Genomic DNA, 14,980 nt, shown 5'->3' with positions numbered 1-14,980 from the left:
CCATCTTCAGATCTGTTCTACACCATGTCCTAATGTGGTAAGGCCTTATCACATTACGACATGATGTAGAACATCGTCAAAGGAATTGATATTGTGACCAAAGACTGGAATAAAAAACATTTGACCATATTGGATCACTGTTCATATTCGCGACTATGTCGCAGCTGGACGCTCTTTCGCCCCCTCCCGAGTCTTTCTCGTGTCGATTCTGAGTGGTGATGCGTCTGAAATGTTTAATGGTGACTCAGTTAAACAGTATCCTTAGAGAAGGATTGTAACGTACAAGGCTGTCAGCAGTGACGAAGGTTGTCAAGAACGTCTTCCTGCCGACCGGTGTGGCCAAGCGTTTAAAGGCGCTACAGTCTGGAACCGCGTGGCCGCTACGGTCGCAGGTTCGAATCCTGCCTCGGGCGTGGATGTGTGTGATGTCCTTAGGTTAGTTAGGTTTAAGTAGTTCTAAGTCCTAGGGGACTGATGACCTTAGAAGTTAAGTCCCATAGTGCTCAGAGCCATTTGAACCATTTTTGAACGTCTTCCTGTTGCTCATCACTCTTCGAATAGTCGTTTTCGGCCGCTATGCCTGTGGGAATCAACGCCCCAGGTAAAGATGTGGTTTCATTGACGCTCTTTATGCCACACCTTGAGGACTTTTCGTGCCGATTCTGAGCATCCATAAGGATACCATCTATAAGGAAACCGCACGATTCCAAAGCTGGGCCTCACGGTTCTGATTTCCATCTCAGAGGCGTCAAGATAAGTGGTGAAATGTGTTGAAGAGGGGCTGTCACGATCTTTCATCGTATGACACATCCACGGTGGGGTTGGGCAGAATTTTGGTGTTGTCAATGTGGCGTCATTAACCCACGTTACACCTCACATGAACTTCTGAGCTCTGACCTACTTTCGCATGTGTCGACACTTTCCTTGCTGTTTGAAGCGTCACGTAGGGTCACGTTCCAGGGCACCACGCTTCTGGAACAAACAGAGGAACGCTCTAGGCAATAATGAACCAAATTTCAAACTGCTATGTCGTCATAGCAGACATTTATTGGCTTTCACAAAAATGATCCATTAATGGCGTTCGCAATGTAGATGAAGGTTGCAATATGAACACAATACCATGAAAGTAAAGTATCAGTGGCACGGGAATATCAATAAACCTCATTATAGGGTGAGTTAATAATTATTTAATCTAAAACATAAGAATTCATACAATTGCCAGTGCGTGAAACGCGTGGCATACTGGACCAACAGAATTAAACAATTTAACAAGAAGAATTCGAAGTGCGTCGGAAAGTTCTGGAAACGTTCGACTAAACGAGAACGTGATGAGCTCAACACGCCTGTTATTTGGATGAACTAATGAAAACACTATATTGTACCGTGTGCGTCGAAACTAACCACTTCACTTACCCAAAACTTAAGTTAGAACATCGATAAAATGCACATTAAAGGCCTCGCAATTCCTTAAACGGTATTACGCCAAGCTGCGCTATGCGGGCCGAAGTCTCACCATACATTTGTCACATGCAGTTAAAGAATGACTAACAGAAAGAAATTTCAAACCAAGTTCATACACTACTCGTATGTAGCGTTCCGCAGCACTCGTAACCGCCAGCAAGGAAACCAAGATCAAGGCTAGCACGGTCCGTGCCGTTCAAATCGTCTGCATCCGCAGAAACATGCGGCCGCGCTCTTACTCGTCTAAGAGTTGACATGACACTCCTCGGCTCGTCGAATACTGTAACTCTTTGAGTATTCGATTATTTGCTTCACATCATCTTTGCAGAAAAAATGAAACTGCTACGTCGTAAAAGCTAACTTGACCTTTCTCTTTGACACAGATAAGAGAAGTACAGGATTTAAACTCTCTTTCAATTCTTTTTCCTAGATGAATACATTCTAAAAAAATTTACCTGGCTAAGACAAAAATATCTGTGAAAAAAATTTTACTATACATGAATAGGTTTTCTTTGTGGCTGCTGTAAGGAGAGAACGGATTAGGTACAGGACTAGTTGTCGGTGGGAGATTTCCGCTTATCCGGTTCTCAGAGAACGCAGGCCGAAGTCGGAGAAAACTACTACGACTCGTGGTGAAGGCTCCGTCTCTGTCTTGGCCACAAAACTACTCATAGCCTCCGTAAGATTCTCTGGAAACACTTTCAGAATGAGAAGGTTGAACAACAGTGGCAGTGTGGTATCTTGTGGCTAACAAGCTGACGGCACGTCTTGAACCCACAAGCTGACGGCGAAATATTGCGCATCATTCGGACCCTGATAATAGCAGATTCGCCCAGTATTGTTAATTCCCAAAGATATCACTATGCACTGTATTGCTAAATACACTAATAGCTTTTATGAAGGTCCGGGGATCCAACATCGAATAAAAGTTCGTAGATGATATGTACCTTCTTTTTCATAAGACAATTTTTTTTATTCTTGATAACTTCGATTACAAGCAGTATCTCCTTTGAACTTCAAAATTACTTCTATATGCAAACTCATCTGACCTCAAAAAAACATAAAGTCCAATCCGCATTACTTATCTCCAACAATTACAAGAAAACATAGACGCTCCTTTTTTTACCACAGCAAAGAGCGCTGTCCTCAGTGCAAAGAGCGTGTTCATCTCAATTACGGTAGCGCATCATCGCTGGTACTCGCAGCCGGAATATTGCAATAATATTGCATTATAAAGGGACAGAGTACGTGTTACATTAATAACTCTTCACAATGTTCTCGTGATCAGGAAATTTCGGTCTCGCAGTGTGGTTCGACGTTGTGGTGATGAGGTTGGTGAAAATGTTGGATATTTAGAAATCGGTAACGAAATGTTTATGAAAAGGAAATGTTACATTTGGGGTACTTCCATTGCATAGCATCGTGCTATTCGTAGCAAATCAACTCCCATAATGTACATTATGAGATAAGCATAGAAATATGTACAGTAGTTAGCTGCACTCGGTTTCACATTTATTCACGGAAAGTAAACACTGGATATAAATACAAAGAATATTTAGGCAATAGATGTAACACTTCGCGACATCGTGATGTTTGACAGAGATGCATTGTATTACGAAACAAATATTTTCAAGTGCAGATAATACATTTAAATGAATCTTACTAGTTGCACATGTCCTTTTGCATCAGCAATATACAAGTAATAGGGACTAAGAATGTACACACAAGATAAACAAATAGAGTGATCTGTTTACAATCTAATTAAAGGGTGAATGAGTTACAGAATGTCATAACTGTTACATGACTAAGAGAGTGAAATATCTGCTGTGAAATTAAGTTACAGAATGCCATAGTTGTTACAAGACTGAAAAAACATAATATATCCAGGATGATGAATATGTCTTACAATTGGCTGTTTTGATGCCAGGGTGTGTTGAAAATTGTAGAGAAAAAGTTCTGCACTGATTCAGTTTGATCATTACAAATTTTTTGAGGTGATTTTAGCTTTTGAATGGAAATCTCTACTAGTTCATTTTACAATAAATCGTATCTAAAATTCAAAACAACGGCTGGTTGCATAGATATACAAAGATAAATGGCCAACTTTCAGTGTGCTTTGAAGTTCTGATATGAATACATTAAATGAAATTAACGAGTAAGAAAAGTCGGTATCGAGATGAAAGTACTCTGAACTAAGATGATTCGATACTTTTACCGTGCGCCTATCGATATCTCGTGAAACAGGTTCTGTCCTACGGTATCGAGAGAAATAATGAACTACGACCTTGTTCATTGCTCCAGGAACTCGGACAGAGTTACAAGAAACCGTCGAGGTTACGACTCGCCCTAACAGATGGCGCACTGTGTTTTACAGCGGGCTTTCAAGGGGGACTCGGGCCCGTGCGGCCTACTCCAATCTGGGGGAAATGGAAGCGGTGGCCAGAAGACAGTGACGGTTCGCGGCGCGCATCGGCCGAGGCCGAGGTCGCCCACTGGCCGGCAAGCCCTTGCGGCCAGTCAGCCCTGACGAAAAGGGTCAGCAGCCCCGGCACGATCAATCTCCTTCCGGACGCTCAGCGGCGGCGGCGGCGCCTGAGGGGGCCGGCTTTGTGCCGGCCACGCCGCCCCCACCGCCCCCACCCCCGCAGGCTCGGACGCAGATGAAAGGTGGCCATCGCCTGGGCCCGTAGCCGCTCTCCATCACGGCGAGTGCAGCCAGTACACGGCCGGGCACAAAACGGGCCGAACGATAAATCCCGAAGCCCTGTCCACCTGGCCCTTCGATGACACAGTGTCTCTCCTCTCGTGACAGTCGAGTGGTTATTCATCTTGGAGAGCTGCTACTGTAACCCTTCACGTCCCAACAATGTTTGCTAAACCCTAAAGTCGGAAAAGGGAGGCGAGTTGGAAATAGCAATACGTGATACTCTTGCGGTAGGGAACAGTTTATCGAAGAACCACAGATATCCACAACTGGCTATTAAAATTGCTACACCACGAAGATGACGTGCTACAGACGCGAAATTTAACCGACAGGAAGAAGATGCTGTGATACGCAGATGACTAGCTTTTCAGACCATTTACACTTGGTTGGCGCCGGTGGCGACACCTACAACGTGCTGACATGAGGAAACTTTCCAACCGATTTCTCATACACAAACGACAGTTGACCGTCGTTGCCTGGTGAAACGTTGTTGTGATGCCTCGTGTAAGGAGGAGAAATGCGTACCATCACGTTTCCGACTTTGATAAAGGTCGGATTGTAGCGTATCGCGATTGCGGTTTATCGTATCGCGACATTGCTGATCGCCTTGGTCGAGATCCTATAACTGTTAGCAGAATATGGAATCGGTGGGTTCAAGAGGGTGTTACGGAACGCCGTGCTGGATCCCAACGGCCTCGTATCACTAGCAGTCGAGATGACAGTCATCTTATCGGCATGGCTGTAACGGATCGTGCAGCCACGTCTCGATCCCTGAGTCAACAGATGGGGACGTTTGCAAGACAACAACCATCTGCACTAACAGTTTGACGACGTCTGCAGCAGCATGGACTATCAGCTCGGAGACATGTCTGCGGTTACCCTTGACGCTGCACCACAGACAGGAGCGCCTGCGATGGTGTACTCAACGACAAACCTGGGTGCACGAATGGCAAAACGTCATTTTTTCGGATGAATCCAGGTTCTGTTTACAGCATCATGATGGTCGAATCCGTGTTTGGCGACATCGCGGTGAACGCACATTGGAAGCGTGTATTCATCACCGGCATACTGGCGTATAACCCGGCATGATGGCATGGGGTGCCATTGGTTACACGTCTCGGTCACCTCTTGTTCGCATTGATACAATTTGAAGAGTGGACGTTACATTTCAGATGTGTTACGAACCGTGGCTCTATCCTTCATTCGATCATTGCGAAACCTTACATTTTAGCAGGATAATGCACGACCGCATGTTGCAGGTCCTGTACGGGCCATTCTGTATACAGAAAATGTTCGACTGCTGCCCTGGCCAGCACATTCTCCAGATCTCTCACCAATTTAAAACGTCTGGTCAATGGTGGCCGAGCAACTGGCTCGTCACAATACGCCAGTCACTACTCTTGATAAACTGTGGTATCGTGTTGAAGTTGCATGGGCAGCTGTACCTCTACACCCCATCCAAGTTGTGTTTGACTCAATGTCCAGTCGTATCAAGGCAGTTATTACGGCCAGAGGTGGTTGTTCTGGTTTGATTTCTCAGGATCTATGTACGCAAATTGGGTGAAAATGTAATGACATGTCAGTTCTAGTATAATATACTTGTCCAATGAATACCCGTTTATCATCTGCATTTCTTCTTGGTGTAGCAATTCTAATGGCCAGTAGTGTATTTTTGTAGGTTACAGCCTGACGTTCAGTTAAACCACTTTCCTCATCATCCGTCATCATAACCGGTTTTCGTAAATGTTACCAGCAAGAAATCACGTAATTTTCGTAACAGTAAGCACTGTAAGTGTCGAAACTTCGCGACAAATACCAAACGGATAAAAAATACAAATACGTCTGCTTGAAAAATGGTTTACAGAATCTTTTTCTTTATCCTAGCTAATAAGGCGATACACAGGGCTATTACAAATGATTGAAGCGATTTCATAAATTCACTGTAGCTCCATTCATTGACATATGGTCACGACACACTACAGATACGTAGAAAAACTCATAAAGTTTTGTTCGGATGAAGCCGCACTTCAGGTTTCTGCCGCCAGAGCGCTCGAGAGCGCAGTGAGACAAAATGGCGACAGGAGCCGAGAAAGCGTATGTCGTGCTTGAAATGCACTCACATCAGTCAGTCATAACAGTGCAACGACACTTCAGGACGAAGTCCAACAAAGATCCACCAACTGCTAACTCCATTCGGCGATGGTATGCGCAGTTTAAAGCTTCTGGATGCCTCTGAAAGGGGAAATCAACGGGTCGGCCTGCAGTGAGCGAAGAAACGGTTGAACGCGTGAGGGCAAGTTTCACGCATAGTGATGTGAAAGATTCAGTGTTTAAACCTCCTCTACCAAGAAACGTGCCAGAACTGCGAGCTCGCATCAACAATGCTTTCGAACTCATTGATGGGGACATGCTGCGCCGAGTGTGGGAGGAACTTGATTATCGGCTTGATGTCTGCCGAATCACTAAAACGGCACATATCGAACATTTGTGAATGCCTAAAAAAACTTTTTGAGTTTTTGTATGTGTATGCAAAGCATTGTGAAAATATCTCAAATAATAAAGTTATTGTAGAGCTGTGAAATCGCTTCAATCATTTGTAATAACCCTGTAGATACTTGCCAGAAGCGCATCACTGGCACGAAGATGTTAGTCTCCTGCAGTTTGGTTTGCGCTCGCAAGCTTACGAAGTTCATGAGGCGTTGCGGATCAAGCAAGTCGTTGGTCGCAGGACGCCGGGGTCGTAGATCTTAAACTCGGCAGCAAGCACTTTGTAGTGTCTGAGGTCGGGTAGTGGACCGTTGGGTCCGTGTTGTCAAGCAGGTAGCAGTTCTAAAATGGGCCGGCGGTGTGTCCACTTGTGGCTTCTGCCTGTGACTGAAAGTTAATTTTGCTTATCGTTGTCTGTCTTGGTATTGTTAACTCTTTAAATATTTCCACAGAGAGGCAGTGATCGAGGTCTGGGTTAAGTTCAACTGGGAGCTAAACTCGCTTCGCTGGCAAATTTCAACGTTATTAGTATTTTGCTAATAGAGCCCGAGGTCTGGGTTAAATTCAGTCGGGAGTTACACTCGCTCCATGGACCAATTTCAAACTTTACTAGCATTTGCTGAAGTTTTTAAATTTTAATAATGTTCTTTTCTTAAGTTGTTATGAAGATGATAAATGTTTTTCAATGTTTTAGCTTAATTCAAGTTTAGTCAAGGATTTTGGTTTTAAGGGATCTGATTATTAGTGTTTGTTAATGATAGTGTTAGTGCAATATCTCCAAATTTCCCAAGTGTTTTGCTGCTTATTTGCTTATTTGTAAGTTGTCAATAATGTATTAAACGGGCTTAAGCCCGGTTTCTAAGAGTATCTCATTGCATTTTGTTGCATTCATGTTAATGAGAGCCCGTGTTAAGACAGAAGAATTCTTAAATAAACATTGTATTGGGGTGCTCAGAGGCTGTCCACTTGTGAACCTTTTCCAAAGGTTGCTTTCGGTTCGCTATCCCTGTCCTAGGAGGTTTCGTTGGTCTTTATCTCATGTTTTCACAGTTTCGGTATGTTATCCCGAATATAGAAATGTTAGTTCTATAGGGGGCCGAGCACTGTTAGCTGGTGGAGTGGACCGCGCCCTTGTCAGGTCATGTAAGGTGTCAGCCAAATCCAACACCTTCCATGAAAACCCTGACATGATAAGCAAATCCAGCAGTATGTCACATAGCTCCGAATAAATTGTGACGCTAAATTAACCAAAGTAATACGATTAACGAGTGACCAAATGGAATACCACAGTCTAACACAAGAATGCCTAAATGCATGTCATACCTTCCCACCGTGAAACAGACACAGTTCCGAGGTGAGAAACGATGACAGAAGCCGAGAGCAGAACCGTGTTAAGCTAGAAGGCCCTACGATAAGGGACGGACACCCATGTCGCCAGCCAACCGCCAGGACCACCCCTCAGCACATGTTAAAGATAGAGCCCTCCAGAAGAACAGTATAGATCTTACGATAACACTAAAAGGGCCACACCAGCTGCAAGTTTTAGCGTGAGACTTTTTCGCGTCTCTGTTACGTTGCAAACGTTAAAAACATTGCCCCACCACGAGAAGTATAACGTTTCTCATTGGATAGACAGAATTTTTGTAGGCGGAGCTTAAGGTTAACATTGAGACCCTGATTGGTCAAATGAAAACACAGCCAGACAGTTTTTTCTTAAACCAACTTCGGTAAATTGTAGTAAGGAGAAGTTAGAGTAGGAGTTGCTTCCGAGACGGCGAAGGTGAAGCTGCACCGCCCGCTGCCCCCCTGAAGCTGCCTAACCAACGACACGGTAATGAACGCATGCGATGCCGCATAACAGCGCATAAAGCTTCACTCAGAACTGCAGAAGTCTCATCTGTTACACCGCCTTTTTGCGTAATACTAGTGTCGATCGTCAATTAAAGCTCATGGTATTCACATTTGCTACGGAAGTTAAAATCTGAAACGCGATGATTTTTCTGTTATATAATTACTGAGAAGCCACATCAGCCACTGTAATTTACGACAAGTTAAATAAGTAATTAAAGATAGTTGAGGGTTACTGTAGACCATTTTGATAGTTTTCTCTTTTGTGGAACTTAATGTAAACCTAGATTATAGATGTGATGTGGCATAGGTCATCCTTCGATCAATTGTAGAACTTGGAAACCCATTCAGGGAATATTCGTTCACATTTTTGTTGAACGCAGTTGGTTTTTATCATCCTGCATTAAAACATTTCCTTTTATCAATAGCGCAATTTACCAACAATGTTTTGTGAGTAGAATAAAATTTCCAATGGTAAACTTAACTGCTTTTTCGACGTTATTTTACCAGTTAACTAAAAGTTGGAAAGCCTTAAACCCCTTCCACTAAATTTAGTTAGTATTAAGATTCTTTTACAGGGAGTGCAGTGGAGCTGATGCTGAAATCATTAAGTATTTGGTTATATCATCGCTAGTCTCACTGAACTCTTCTGAACTCTACATGTCATGTGCGGTCTGGCGTCTCCTTACCAGCAACAGGTCCCAGGTTCAAACTAGTCAATTCCCTAAAAAAACACGCTCAGAGCGTCGTTGCGCGAAAGTGTTAGGGAGACACGACTTAGAACAAACAGACATCAAGCAGAATGTTAGAGGGAGCCGAACACTGTTAGCTGGTGGAGTGGACCGCGCCCTTGTCAGGCCAGTTGAGGAGCTGCTTGCCTGAGAAGGAGCCGTTTCACTCTCGGAACCTGACAACGGCCGGGAGAGCGGTGTGCTGACCACATGCCGCTCCATAAGAGCATCCTGTAACGCCTATGGGTTGAGGATGACACGGCTGTTCGACGATACCATAAGGCCTTCAAGGCCTGCTCGGACGGAGTTTGTTCCACGGGTAGAGGGTGGGCAGATGCCCTTGACGTCACCACTCCCAGCCAGTTGTCACATGTGGAAGTGGGAGATCGCTTTCGAAATCTTTTCGAATGCTTCAACTGATGCAGGACGTGGGTACTAGACGGTACTCACGTAGTCGCGTACAGGAAACCGCAAAGAAACCACATCTATGCTGGCCGGCACGTCTACCATCTTCGTTAATTTCATTGGCCGAACTCGCGCCGTGACTGGTGGGTCTCCCCGAGTCGCAGGAACAGTGGGCTAATGTCCGCGGCTGTGTGGGAAGATAAAAATGGTTTACAGCATGGTGGACCAAAGTGAATGTGGGGAAGAGTCAAGCAACCTTTTATACAAGAAAAAGGATTTACGAGCCCAGCTGCTGCTATTCAGTGAAAGCATTCCTTGGACTGAACACGCCAAACATTTTTGAGTATACTTTTCCAGCCTTGTACTTCCAATAATCACGCAACATCCTCTTGCAGAAACAGTAAACAGCCAGTCAGTTGCAAAATGGAAGGTATATTAAAACCCCTTTACCATGGTTTCAATATTTATAAAAAGTTCTTCTTCAGGAAAAAACAATGATAACCTCAACAAGTTAATATGAAAATGTTGTGTCCTGGAACCCTGCATACTCGATTCGCTAGACAAACAATCAGACAACTCGTATTAATGAGTTTTGTTACAAAAAGACAATTATAGATACATAACTTTGATATGTGTCGCAAGCAAAGGCCGACATACAAAATAATCAGTCTTCTTCAGAACAGAGAAGCACAAATCTGTGCTATGTAGTGATTCCTCACGATATGGCTAACGTTGACGCTGCTATCGAAGAGGGCTCCACCAGTCGGGCGTGGCGCTTCAAGTAGGGGCCACTGTTGTTTGTTGTTGCGTTGTCGTCCTGGAGGGAGGTCGGTCAGCGTGCCATTGGCTGATCTCATAGCCTTCTCTTCCCTATTCCCGACAGGCGTGCCGGCGCTGATTTTACGCCGTAACATTGCTCCCCCCTAAAGGGACAGCGATGGACCATCGTCGTAAATGGAGTACGACAATGGGGAGGGGGGGGGGGGGGGGCGAAGCAACAGCTTGGACGCTCTGATGGAACGGAAGCTGTGGCTGCAGGGGACGTCAGGCTTCCGATCGTACCCCACCATCCGGCCTCCGCTCTGATGGAAACGTCTCCTGGAAAACGCCCAGAAGGGTACCTTCTGAGACACATATTATGATTTAGAAGGTATCGGCCACTGATGATTTAGAAGGTATCGGGCGCTGCGACGTGGACGGGTTCGGCTCATCGGTTCCTCGGCAGGACCGTAGGAGGCGAAGTCTGTGTCTCCATGTGGCCATTCCACTGTGTCGTGTTGACACCCTCTGCCGGCTGCTGTGGCCGCGCTGTCCTAGGGATCCTTACATCTAGGGGAAGAGGTACAGAAGGATCACCATGCACGTGACAGTGGCAAATTTGATAGTGATGTCGGTGCTGCAATTCCTCTGGGCCTGAAGTGAGATACACGCGTGTGCCAAATCGACGAAGGATCTCAATTCGCGCCCACCGTCTGCAGCCGCTAAAAACCCTGAAAAACACATTATCATGTGCATCCTTCCTTCGGCACCGGATGCTGAAGAGGTTGGATTAGGTGGCGCAGATTCCGATGGCAGCGGCCATGAAGCAGTTCCGCCGGCGATGGTCCATCTCGTGGGTGCGAACGATAGGAGGCGAGGCACAGAAGCAATGCTTGATCCCTGGTGCGTGCTGCGCGAAGTTTGGACATCTACTGCTTGAAGGTTCTGTCAAAACGTTCCGCTCCGCCGTTGGACTGTGGATAAAACGGTGCACTAGTTAGATGCTGTATGGCAGTGCGCTCACAGAATGTTTCAAATTCAGTTGATGTGAACTGAGGGCCGTTGTCCGACACTATGACTTCAGGGAAACCTTCCAAGCAAAATATAGAGGATGACTCCTGAATTGTGCTACGTGACGTTGTCTAATTCATTGGCACAGCAAAGGAAACTTGCTATAAGAGTTTACCACAGCCAACCAACGAATGTTGCATAAAGAACACCCCAAGCTTCATCGGATGAAACAAGGACTGCAATGGCTTGTGATGCGTTACTAAGTAGAATTTTCTGCCATACAAATAGTGGTGGAATTTGGTGACGCCATACACAATAGCCAATGCCTCTTTCTCCATTTGTGAATAGTTACACTCAGCTTTGGACAACGCTTCTGATGAGAAAGCAGTAGGCCTGTCTTTATCACCAAATCTGTGCGAAAGCACTGCACCGATTCCATAAGAAGAAGCGTCAACTTGTAACACAACTTGTTTGTCAGGATCAAAGTGAACCAATCATCGATCACTGAGCAATGCATCTATAAGTTTTTGAAAAGCTTCTTGGCACTCATCTGTCCATACAAAGGGGACATTCTTGCAACGCAAGCAATGCAGTGGAGCTGCGATTAGTGCAGCATTCAGTATGAACCGAATACAATAGTTCATTTTCCCTAAGACAGACCGCAGTTCTCATTTTCCCTATGACTGACCGCAGTTCTGTGACTTTGCGAGGAAATGGCAGGTCACACATGAGTAACAAATGTGACAGAAGAGGATGTAGACTTTGACTGTTTATGACGTGACCAAGATACTGTAACTCAGGTTTTAAAAAATTACACTTGTCCAGCCTACACTTTAGTCCTGCATCAAAAAACATACGAAACAAAGCACGCAAATTTTTGATGTGCTCTTCAGGTGTACGACCTGCTTACGGCAATCTTCTCCAAATAGTTTGAACAGTCAGCTGTTCCACATACTGTTGGAAAATGGCGGGTGCGGAAGCACTACCAAAAGGCAAACGCAAGTGTTTAAACAACCCCAAATGGGTGTTCACAACACACATGGCTTGAGGTTCTTCATCTCGTGGTATCTGAAGATATGCGTCGCGCAAATCAATTTTTGAAAAGTAGCGATCAGCACCTAATCTGTCCATGAGACCTCTTGGGGTGGCAATGGACAAGTATCGATGACAGTTCGTCGGTTGACTGTAGACTTAAAGTCGACACAGAGGCGAATACGACATGAAGGTTTGGGGAGCAAAACAAGTGGACTTGCCCACTGACTAGCTTGTATGAGCGCAATAGCTCTACGATCTTGCAATTCTTAAAGTTCAGCCGCGACTTTGTCCCGTAACGCAATGGAAACAGGTCTGACCGGAAAAATTTCGCCTGAGCATTGTGTTTCAGAGTAATGCGTGCAACAAAATTGTTTGCCTTGCCTAAACATTCAGAAAAAAAATCAGGGAATTGTTGCAGCAAGCTACACTGTCTTTGGCATTGAATGCAGTCATGACAATACATTGTTCTGAATTTGAAAGCCAAAGAAATCAAACAGATCAGGGCCAAATATATTCTCACAATCGCCTGATTGTAGCACAGTGAAAGTCACAGTTCGCATACGTGAGCGATGCATGACAGGCAAAGCACATTATCCGAGAATGGGAATGTCTTGTCCATTATAAGGCGTCAGGTGACTGCCCGTTTTAGACAGGCGTGGGGAGCTTAAAAATTCATATGTTTTATGCTACAGCAATGTAACAGAGGCGCCAGTGTCCATTTGAAATTTCACACATTTTCCACTAAGATACAAATGAACAAAACGTTTGTTGGAGTGGTGTAGCAATGAAGAAACTGTTTGCTTGCCAGTTTTGCTAATGCCCACAGCAGGTTTTAAATACAATGCACTGATTACATTGGCCTTGTAACTAGATTTTTGTGAGTGAGCAGAATTGTTATGTTTGTTCCGTTGTAAACATACGGATTATACATGACCTTTCTTGCCACAAGAGTAACACTGTGCTTGTCTGGACAGGCAGTCATTAGGTTTGTGCCGTGAATAGCACCGAGGGCATTACTTAAATTTATTCACTAATGTAGTTGCTTGTTTAGAGAACTGGTTTGGCGCGAGCTTGCTGTTGCTGTCTACTAGATCAGTCATGAGCAAGAGACGACCCAACCCGACAAACTGGTGGATGCTCAAATATACCGGTCGCTGTCGCACCTGAGTCATATTGATCTTGTGAGATCATTGTTAACCTTCTTCATTTTCATGTCATTTTCTTACCAGGCGCCGCGCGGGATTAGCCGAGCAGTCTCTGTCGCTGCAGTCATCGACTGTGTGGCTAGTCCCGGCGGAGGTTCGAGTCCTCCCTCAGGCATGGGTGTGTGTGTTTGTCCTTAGGATAATTTAGTTTAAGTAGTGTGTAAGCTTAGGGACTGATGACCTTAGCTGTTAAGTCCCATAAGATTTCACTCACATTTGAACATTTTTTCTTACCAGACTGTCCGCTCCATATTACAATTCTTTATCTTTTGGCTAGAATGGTTGTGTAATTTGTGAACGTTATCTTTTACATCGGTTCCCTTTGCATTTTTATATGTGTTCTAAGGCTGTATTCATTTTATCCAGTCTGTGCAACAAGTGTTTTTTCGGTCTCTTCTTGGGCGAATGGATTATATTTCTGCGAAATTCTTCCTATAAATCTGAGCCTGAAATTGGCTTTTCCTAAAATTTGTTTAGTGTGGTCATTCCACTTTTGGTCGTTGGAGATGGTTATCCGTAACAAATTTTACGGTAACTGTTTCCAGCAATTTGTCACCATTAGCGTAATGGATCTGTGGATTCCTTGGCCTATTTATGTGAAGTTCGTCACGTTTAGTTACGTTCAGGTTCAGCTGCCATTCCTGGCACGAATAATCGATCCTCACTGCATAGTTTCTGAATAGTTTCATGCAGCTTCCGAAGTTATCGACTGGATCATTTATAATAGTGTAGCAGATATGCATTACATGGTTCGCAAACATATAAAAATTGCTCACTTTCACTCGAATAACACTATGTAAAGAGTGATGGTATAGCTGACCTCGACGAAAAGCGTCTCAGCTATTACACGGAGGAAGGGGTGGGGGGGTGGGTAACAGGAATGTCACGCGGTCGCCCCTTAAACTAACCAAGCCAAATACGTTAATTGTCATGCCGACAGTGCGCCGATGTGGGAAAAGGCACAAGAAAAAGAAGGAACAGCAACGTGCTGCTACAGAGTGGTGGAGGAAGCGTTCTTCTGGTTGTCAGAAGTAGGTTCAGCCCTCTGCCCTAGGCGGTGCATTACTTGGGCGTCTGGCTGGTGTCTCTGTAGAGCTGATGTAGTGGGTGCTCAGTCTGCCGCTGGCGGCCAAGACCCCCACAGCGCCTGGTGCCTGTTGGCATAGATGCAGCGCTGGGAAACGTGCACGCTCCCTCGAACTCGCGACCTCAGCTTGCAAGTGGCTGTCTGATGATGACGACGGCTGTCCACCGGCCGTTGGTTACAGTCGCTGCCTCGAACCTCGTGTTGGTAGCTCGAACGGTGCGTATCCATTACACCTCAGTGACTGTTA

This window comes from Schistocerca serialis, chromosome 5, assembly GCF_023864345.2.
Source record: "Schistocerca serialis cubense isolate TAMUIC-IGC-003099 chromosome 5, iqSchSeri2.2, whole genome shotgun sequence".
NCBI lineage: Eukaryota > Metazoa > Arthropoda > Insecta > Orthoptera > Acrididae > Schistocerca > Schistocerca serialis.
The sequence above is the reverse complement of the archived record's forward strand: the minus strand, read 5'-3'. Positions refer to the sequence as shown.